This window comes from Gossypium hirsutum, chromosome A02, assembly GCF_007990345.1.
Source record: "Gossypium hirsutum isolate 1008001.06 chromosome A02, Gossypium_hirsutum_v2.1, whole genome shotgun sequence".
Taxonomy (NCBI): Eukaryota; Viridiplantae; Streptophyta; class Magnoliopsida; order Malvales; family Malvaceae; genus Gossypium; species Gossypium hirsutum.
In genome coordinates, this window is record NC_053425.1 from 102,942,091 (window position 1) to 102,951,526 (window position 9,436).

Consider the following 9,436-nt stretch of genomic DNA (forward strand, 5'->3'; position numbering starts at 1 on the left):
AATACCAAAATTTGCTAAATGCAAGGCTTGAACTTGGGACCTCTCACACACACCCAGAACACTTAACCACTGAAGCAGATACAGATTTGTGTCACATTTCCACAAAAGCCGAAATAAAAATTTTAGGGCGTTACATTGAGTGTATATTACTAAGGTTTACTAAGGTTGAAATAAATCAAAATTTTGATAATAAGACTTGTTAATAGACATAATGAGCTATAAGTGTTACAAAAGTAATACATGTTAAAACTGGGGCTAATAATAATGATACACGAATTGAGAAAGGTGTTTAAATACTTGGCTAATGAGAAAAAGCAATGAAAACTTATTACTTATTAACTTTTCATAAGAATGAGGTGAGAAACTTTGAAACAAAAACCACTGGAGTTAATTGGCTAATTATTGAAAATGTGTATGCATTATGTAAAAGAAGTGTATTTAAATTGTGGATAAAAAAAATGCTCATTGTAAGAGCAAGAGTAGCATATTAAGTACATACCCTAATTGTATAGTAGAAAATAAATTATATGAATTGGTCTTAGGAGATTTGAGCACTAGTGTTATGTTAGTAAGAAATATAGGAGGGAGTTTTATTAACATATTATTTAAGTTCTCTTGCTAAAAAAAATTAAAAGATTGAAGCTACTAGTGGTTAAGGGAATTTATGATAATCTATGAGTATTTGCTAAGCTTTCGAGCTGGACATGTTAGTGATTTCAACACATAGGTGAAATCCATTTCGAGAAGATTGAATTAGTGAGTTAAAGGCATTACATCATCACATGAGGAATAGAAGGTTTAAACTATGGTATTGTATAAGATTTTCTTAGTGGTGGAATGTACATAAGGGCTTAGACCTTGTAAGGAGTTGTACCTATGATGTTTTATGATTTTGAGTGAAGAATGTATTTAATTCGATAATTTGTAGGTTATACTTTGGCTTGGAATTGCTCTGAACTTAGTTTTGTGTTGAATGATGGTCCTAAATCTCATTTGAAAGTGTTTTAAAATTATTTGAAACACATTGATTTGTTATGGGGATGTTTAGGGATGTTTTAAAATGTTTTTAGACTAATTTCCCACTTTAGGCGCTTGAGTATCGATACTTGGCTACTATATGGTATCATAACAAGTCAAACAAAATAACCCTATATACATTAACAAGGACTTGCATTGCCACAACTTTGGACTTATGCCTCAACAACTGCCCTTGGTCCAAGCCATTGCACTGTTTTGCATTATTTTAGCTTTCTAGGGTCCGTTTTGGGTCCCAGACACCTCCGACCACCCTCGAGCAACTTTAAAATGATTTTAAGTTTTCTTCAAAGTCTTTTAATGCTCAAAAACATGCATTAGTACTTTAATAAAAATGTATTTAAGTTTTAAGCTTTAGAAAAAAAAAATTCCCTCTAAACAATCTCGATTTTAAGCCACAATCACATGTTTTATGATTTGGTAATGTCCATACATGTCTTCAATAGATTAAAAAGAATTGGAGTAAAAAACAAAGATTCACCTAGAAATAAAAAAAAAAAAATTATGGGCCACTATATAACCAAATCCCATCTCTTATTTGCATGGTTTCTTTTATTTAAGTTAGGAAAAGTAAAAGAGTTGAATTTCCCCTTCTTTACCTTAAAGTTATTTAAGCTTCCTTTGATTTCAAAAAATAGAGATCATTTTGTTGGAAATGAATAATATTGCAGAAAATGTGTTCAGGTAATTTTTTTAAAAATGATTTTTTTAAAAATAAAATGAAATATGTAAAATTAAATGTCTTATAAACATAAAAATATTCTTTTTTTCTAACTGTTTTTCAAATATTAAATTAGATGCCTTGGTTAGAATCCATATAAATATATTTTTTTATTTTATTTCTATTAAATAAAAAAAGTTATCAAACATATTTTCATTCTTGTAAAAAAAAATTTGTTTCTATTTACGAAATGCAATTTTTGAAAATGAAAATAGATAATATTTTCAAGAGAGCCTTAATTTTTATTTACCTCAATTAAGTAACAAAGCTAAAAAAAATAATAAAATTACTTTTAATCAATAATTTCATTTACTGTCTACAATTTAACCAAACATGATTGTTAATATTCCTTTACTTCATGTTAATATATTCCTTTACTTCATTTCTTTATTAATTTTAATTTTGCAAACAAAATAAACATATCATTTACTTTCCTTCCCTAACTTCGGTGCGTGAATGGTACGACATGATACTTTCATAAAAATAACAACAATGAAACATAGATACGTGTCTTGGTATATTTTCATCATAATCTAGAAGCCTCGACCTCATCCACTTATTTTAACTCCTTAATTGCCATCTGCTTTATCGTTTTTATACCCCCTCATTTTATTCTTATAAATGTCACCACGAGTTAGGGAAGGGGATTCATCATATCTTGAATTTTCACTACTTGACTTCATTGCTTAAAGATGGATTCTATTAAACCGCATGCAGTATGTCTTCCATTCCCATCACAAGGCCATATTAACCCCCTTATGCAACTGGCCAGGCTCTTGCACTCTAGAGGTTTTCATATAACCTTTGTCAACTCTGAGTTCAATGATAGACGGTTGGTACGGTCTAGAGGGGAAGAAGCTGTTAAGGGTCTGCCAGACTTTCGGTTCGACGCCCTTCCCGATGGGCTCCCACCTTCCGATTCCGATGCAACTCAGTGCGTTCCAGCACTATGCGATTCTACACGAAAAACTTGTTTGGCTCCATTCATGGAGCTACTATCTAAGCTTAATTCGTCACCATATCTGCCGCCTGTTACTTGCATAGTTTGTGATGGAATCATGAACTTTGGAACCAAGGCTGCTCAACTCATTGGGGTGCCTTACGTTCAACTCTGGACGTCTTCTGCTATTAGCTTTTTGGGAGATTTGCAGTTCAAAGAACTACCTCAAAGAGGCATCGTTCATTCAAAGGTTAGAAATTTTATGTTTTCTTTTGTGCTTGTAACTTAATTTGGGATATCTTACTGGTCACCCATGATAACAATTAATATCTTTGAGGTTCTCTATGTTAACATGTAATTTGTAGAGTATTCCATGTGTTCTTTTGCATATTGGAACAAAAACATTGGTTTTATTTTCCTTACAGATGAACACTTTGTTAGCGACGGGACACTTGAAATGCCCATTGATTGGATCCCTGGTATGCCTAACATGCGTCTCAAGGACATACCAAGCTTCTTAAGAACCACCGACCCTGATGACTTCATGTTTAATTACATCATGGAAGTATCACAAGAATGCTTAAATTCATCTTCAATAATCTTCAACACATTCGATGAGTTGGACAAAGAACTGCTACAAGTTCTTGCATCCAAATCCCCTAATATTTATGCAATTGGCCCACTCACCTTGCTCAGTAAGAACTTTCTTAAAATCCACCACGACTTAATAAATTCAAGCCTATGGAAGGAAGACACAAGTTGCATTAAATGGCTTGACAAAATGAAACCCAACTCAGTGGTATATGTGAATTATGGGAGTATAACAGTGATGTCCAATTATCATCTTAAAGAATTTGCTTGGGGACTTGCAAACAGTAAATACCCTTTTGTATGGGTTGTTAGGCCCGATGTTGTGATGGGTGAATCGGCTATTTTTCCGGTGGAATTTATGGAGGAGATAAAAGATAGAGGCTTCATAACAAGTTGGTGTCCCCAACAACTGTTGTCTCACTTAGCAGCTGGTGTTTTCTTGACGCATTGTGGATGGAATTCTCTGATGTGTACCTTTAATTTGTTGGCCATTCTTTGCTGATCAATTAATGAGTTATAGATATTCGTGCACCACGTGGGACAATGGCATGGAAATCAACCCTGATGTAAAGCGTGACGATGTGGAAGTTCTCATTAAAGAAATGATGGAAGTGACGATGTGGAAGTTCTCATTAAAGAGATGATGGAAGGAGATAAGGGGCATAGGATAAGGCGAAAGGCCTTGGAATGGAAGAAAAAAGCTGAAGCTGCTGTTACTGTTGGAGGATCTTCTCTTACCAACTTTGATAGAATGATAAAGGAGGCCTTGCGTTATAGTTGAGTAGCATTATTTGAGTCTTTTGGCACGCAGTATTAATAGTACGTAAAAGACTTCGTTAAAATGAAATTTTGATTGAAATCATTTCTTATTAAATGTGAAAAAATTTAAATATTGAAATATTAATTAAATGTATGGTGTTATATTAAACGTATCATAATATGAATAAAAATATGTTATTAGTCCTTGCAATTTGATCAAATTTAAGATTTAATCCCTATATTTAAAAAGTTAAAAATTAAGTCCTATTTTTTAATTAAAAAAAAAATTGTCTGATCATTGACATTATTAGTATTTTTTGTTAAAATTTATTTACTTGACATAATAATTAAGCTACCATTATATGACATAGCATATGATTGATGAAAACTAAATATTATAAATTGTCAAATTTTAACATAAACTACACCAATAATAATAGTTGGGCTAAGAGTTTTGAACGAAAAAAGAAAAAAATTTAATTTTTAATTTTCTAAATATAAAAATTAAATCTCGAGTTTATTAAAAATACAAACACTAACACCATATTTTTACCTCAATAAATAATTATTACTCGGTGTGCCAAATTGTGACATAATATGATTGGATTTGCTTTTGTCTTTTATCAGTAAACTTTTTGTGTGTTGCATGCTCCATCTGTTTCTCTCATTGTCTCACTTCGATTTCCTTTAGGATTTTAAGACCATTCATTTCTATATATCAAATTTTAAATGTGACCCATATTCAATTTAAAATATATTTTATGATAGAAAGAAAACAAATTATTTCAAGTTTTATCTCTATTATCCTGTAATAACCTCAAATGTTGACTGTTGTGTCATTTAGTTGGACTTCCTTAATGAATTGAGTTTTAATTCAATTAGTATACATATTATTAATACAATTATAAGGATAATACAATAAATATAAAATAAGTCGAAATAAATATAATATATTAAGTGATGGACAACCAAAAAAAGATGAATCTTTACTGATTTTTTTTATAAAATAGAATCAAGACGGTAAACTTATAAAATAATTTCAAACTTTGATGAAATACTAAAATAAATAGAGTAAGGTTATACTAGTCTAGAACAGGTTTGATTAATATATGATTGACAGAAAAAAAATATTAAATATATTTTGTATTGTGTCATCTAATTGAGTGATTCCTTCTATCGAAGAACAGACACTATGAATCAATTAATTGAAATTGAATTCATTTTTCAAAAAATTATCGAAAAAAATGATTTATTTGTTGTGATTTATACGACCAGAACAAAAGCAATACAAGATCTAAAACAAAGCTACACCTCAACACAATTCCAAAACATCCAATAGAATCATATGACACCAATAAAATACCAAAACACAATTGAGAATTGAATCAATTCCAATATACTCAACCAAAGCGCGACACCAATAATCTATTGTGTGTAGTGGTCAATTTTAGTTCTATGAATTTTGAAATTCCATTCAAGATTCAAACCGTAACAATTAAATTTAGATTATAGTAATTAAATTTATTTAGTTAAATTTTGCTACTAATTTTACACTACGCATAAAATTATAGTTTCTTCATGGATTTAAAATCTTGACACAAATTATAACAATTAAATTCATTAAGTCAGTTGTTTTTTTAAAGATTAATATGTGAAAATAGCTAATACCATGTGATAATATGTTGTTGCATTTGATTTTGGAAATAGTAGAACTTAATAAACTTAACAGTTACCATTTGATAAGGATTAAATTTTAAAATTCAAAAAGTATAGAAGCAAAAAAAAAACAATTTAAAGTATATGAACTAAATCACAACTTACGCATAGCATGGAGACAAATAAAAAATTTTAACTAAATTTTTTATTTATTTTATTTAATTTAACACTTTAAATCTATTGTCGGCAGAGTCTTAGTTCAATTGGCTTCGGTATTATTACTAGTGTAAGAAGACATAGGTTCGAGTGTGTTGTTTATCTTCTTATTCAAGGGTTAGAAAGGGATTATGCTTAGTTATAAGCATTGTATACAAAAAAAAAACATTTTAAATCTATCCATATTTGGCATCTCGTGGAAATATGCTTTCATTATTTTCTTTAATACAACTTTCAATATAATCACAAGTTGATTATATTTGATGCATTGCTAGTATATAAGTGATGCGGTCATTGAGAGCATCAAAAATATCCTATCCATATAAAATAATGAAAAGAATAGTGTAACACCCCTAACCCGTGTCCGTAACCGGAATATAGTTACGAGGCATTACTGGACTTATACACTAACATTTATATAAAACTGAGTCAAAATTTTTCATTCCAAATCAAAACTTTTCATATTTCACCATAATGTCCCTAATATGGGCCTAGGGAGCCCAATACATGCTTTGGAAGTGATTCTGGACTAAACCGGCAACTTTAGAAATTTTACCTTGAAGATAAGGGCACACGCCCGTGTGGCCTGGAACATGTCCGTGTGGCCAGTCCATAGGGATCCCATGGTCGTGTGGCCAGCCCGTGTGGAATTCTGACTTGCAACTTCTTAAGTATCAAAGGGGCACACGGCCTGGGCACATGCCCATGTGACTAGGCCGTGTGGTACACTGATTTTTCACCATTTTTAAGTCATTTTTATATGATTTTGACACACGACCGTGCTTGAAACCCGTGTCCTTCACACGACCAAGACACACGGCCGTGTGTTTTGCCCGTGTACTAACCTGACCTCATATTTAGGGATACAGGGGACACACAGTCATTTCACATGCCCGTGGGCTGTCCATGTGTCACACACGGCCTGGACACACGCTCATGTGTTTTACCAGTGTGGACAAAATAAGGCCATTTCCTAGCCCTATTTCTCACTCAAACTTAACCATTTTCCTGCATGAAAACTTACAAGTATATACCATCCATTTCAACCAATTTCCAATATTCAAATTGATATGTTTTTATTTTCAATCATGCTTCTAAACTTACTCTTACACAAAATTTGACAATTTATGTTCATGGATGGTTTTACTTAACTTGATTAACTTAAAACAACTCATGATACAATACCATACCATATCACCCTTAAAACATACTGTCGAAACCATTTTAAAGTTTGAAAAAACGGGGTCGACTTTGGAAATGAAAACAAAAGAACGGGAGTCGCCACCAATCCTTTTTGATGAGGTGTGATCGGGTCACTCAAATTAATCATTTTAATAAAAGTTAAGATTTACTAAAATGATAATTTTTGGTCTATGAAAATTAGAAAATGAGTTCGGGAGTCGGTTAAGCACGAGGAAGGATTAGCACCCTCGATACGCCCAAAAATTGGTACCTAGTTGATTAATTAGTGTCTTAGTGTCGAAAATTGAAAACTTGAAAGACTTTAAAATTCAATTCCTATCTTTGTAAAAAAACACTCGAATGTTAAAGACCTTCTCGTCTCAAAGTAATAAAATGTCACATCCAGTAAGTTAGGACACGACATCTCGAACTTTTGAGAATGAGCTTGCCTTTTACTTAAAATTTGTGTATTTTAACCCTTTTTCAAAAAGGTATTCGATTATTTAGAGAGAACGAGAAAATTCAAAACTCAGTAAGTTAGGGCACGATATCTCGAACTTCCAAATACCGAATATTGCCTTTGTTTGCAAAAATCTTATCTCGAAGTAACAAGATGTCATATCCAGTAAGTTAGGACACAACACCTCGTATCTCCGAGAATAAGCATTTTATTCAAAACTCGCGTTGCGATTTAAAAGAATATTTCGTTTTTTAGGTGAAATGAGAAAAATCGAAACCCAATAAGTTAGGGCACGATTTTCTCAAATTTCCAAATACGGAACATTGCCTTTATAAAGGAATTAATTTTGGGTTGGGTAAAAGTTAGTATAGGTTTGTAATAAAATGAGATAATAAAGAATGCATAAACGAATACAAACTTTGGTATTAACAGGCATAGCAGAATGAACGTAGATGCTAATGTGAATGATAATGATGATAAGAGAAAAAATAAAATAAATGAATAAAATAAATAAGCTAAAATAAAAAGGAAATAATAAATAAGCTAAAAATATTCGAAATTAAAAAAGAACTAGTAGTAAATAAATAAAAATTATGTAAAAATATTAAAAAATGATAGTAATAGTAATGATAATAATAATATTAATGGTAATAATACAAGTAATAAATATTTTAAAGTTTGGAATGATGTATAAAATATATATACATAAATAAATAACATATAATGTGAGTGATGAATAAAAATAAATGAGTGTATTTATAGGGTAATAGGTGAAAGATAGTATGATGATAATAATAATAATAATAATAATAATAATAATAATAATAATAATAATAATAATAACACAACAAGTCAAAGTAGAAAATAATAATATATTAACAAGAGCAATAATCATATATATTAATAATAAAACGATGACATGTTAATAAGGATAATAATAATTAATGATTAATAATACTAAATTAATTAATAATAAAGTAATAAGTAAATAAACGCAAAAAATATATATAATAATAATATGAAATCAATTAGTTTAATACTAAGATAATAATAATAGTAAATATAATAATAATAATATATTGATAATAAATAATAAAAATAATAAAAATAATAGTAACAATAAGAATGTTAATAATAACAATAATCATAATATATACATGAATAATAACAGTAACAATAATAAGTAATAATAATATAAGTAGTAATAATAATGGTATTAGAATAAAATAAATATAAATACAAGTATAATACTAATATTAATAATATATTTAATTGATAATAAAATAACAAAAGTAACGAAAAAGACTAAATTGAATCCAAAAATGAAGTTTTGGGGCAAATCCGAAATAAACAAAGAGTAAAAGGGTCTATTTGAACGCGCGAATAACAAGGAGGGACTAAAGGAGAAATATCCCCGCCCTCCTAAACGCAGCGTTTTATGCGGGACCAAAATGAAATAAAAACAAAATTACAGGGCAAAATTAAAAATAAAGAAAGATTTAATTATAAAATTGAAAAAAAGCGGAAGGTTTAAATGCATAAATATCCCCTTTGTGGAAAACACGCGGATCCTAGAAGCAGGTCGGGTCAGTGCGCAGGTCATAAGGCAAAATGATGTCATTTTGGGCTTTTAGGGCCAGTCCCAAAACGACGTCGTTTTGGTGGCCTATATAAATCAGATTTTTTTTAAAAACTTCATTTTCTCTCTTCTCTCTTAAAAAAAGGAAAACTCTCTCAAGTTCTCTCTTCCCCTCCGATCTCAGGCCAGGAATTCGACCAAGGTCCGGCCAGCTGCCACCGTGGGCTCGGTGGCCGGAACTCCAAAAAATGATATTTTTTATATTATTTTTTATATGTATTTTTAATATATATGTAT

At 30.4% G+C, this 9,436-nt stretch overlaps 1 pseudogene; it reads left to right on the forward strand.

Moving 5' to 3' along the window:
* Positions 1-2,404: 2,404 nt before the first annotated feature.
* LOC107934619 (linamarin synthase 2-like) lies at positions 2,405-4,139 on the forward strand (annotated as a pseudogene).
* The last annotated feature ends 5,297 nt before the right edge of the window (positions 4,140-9,436 follow it).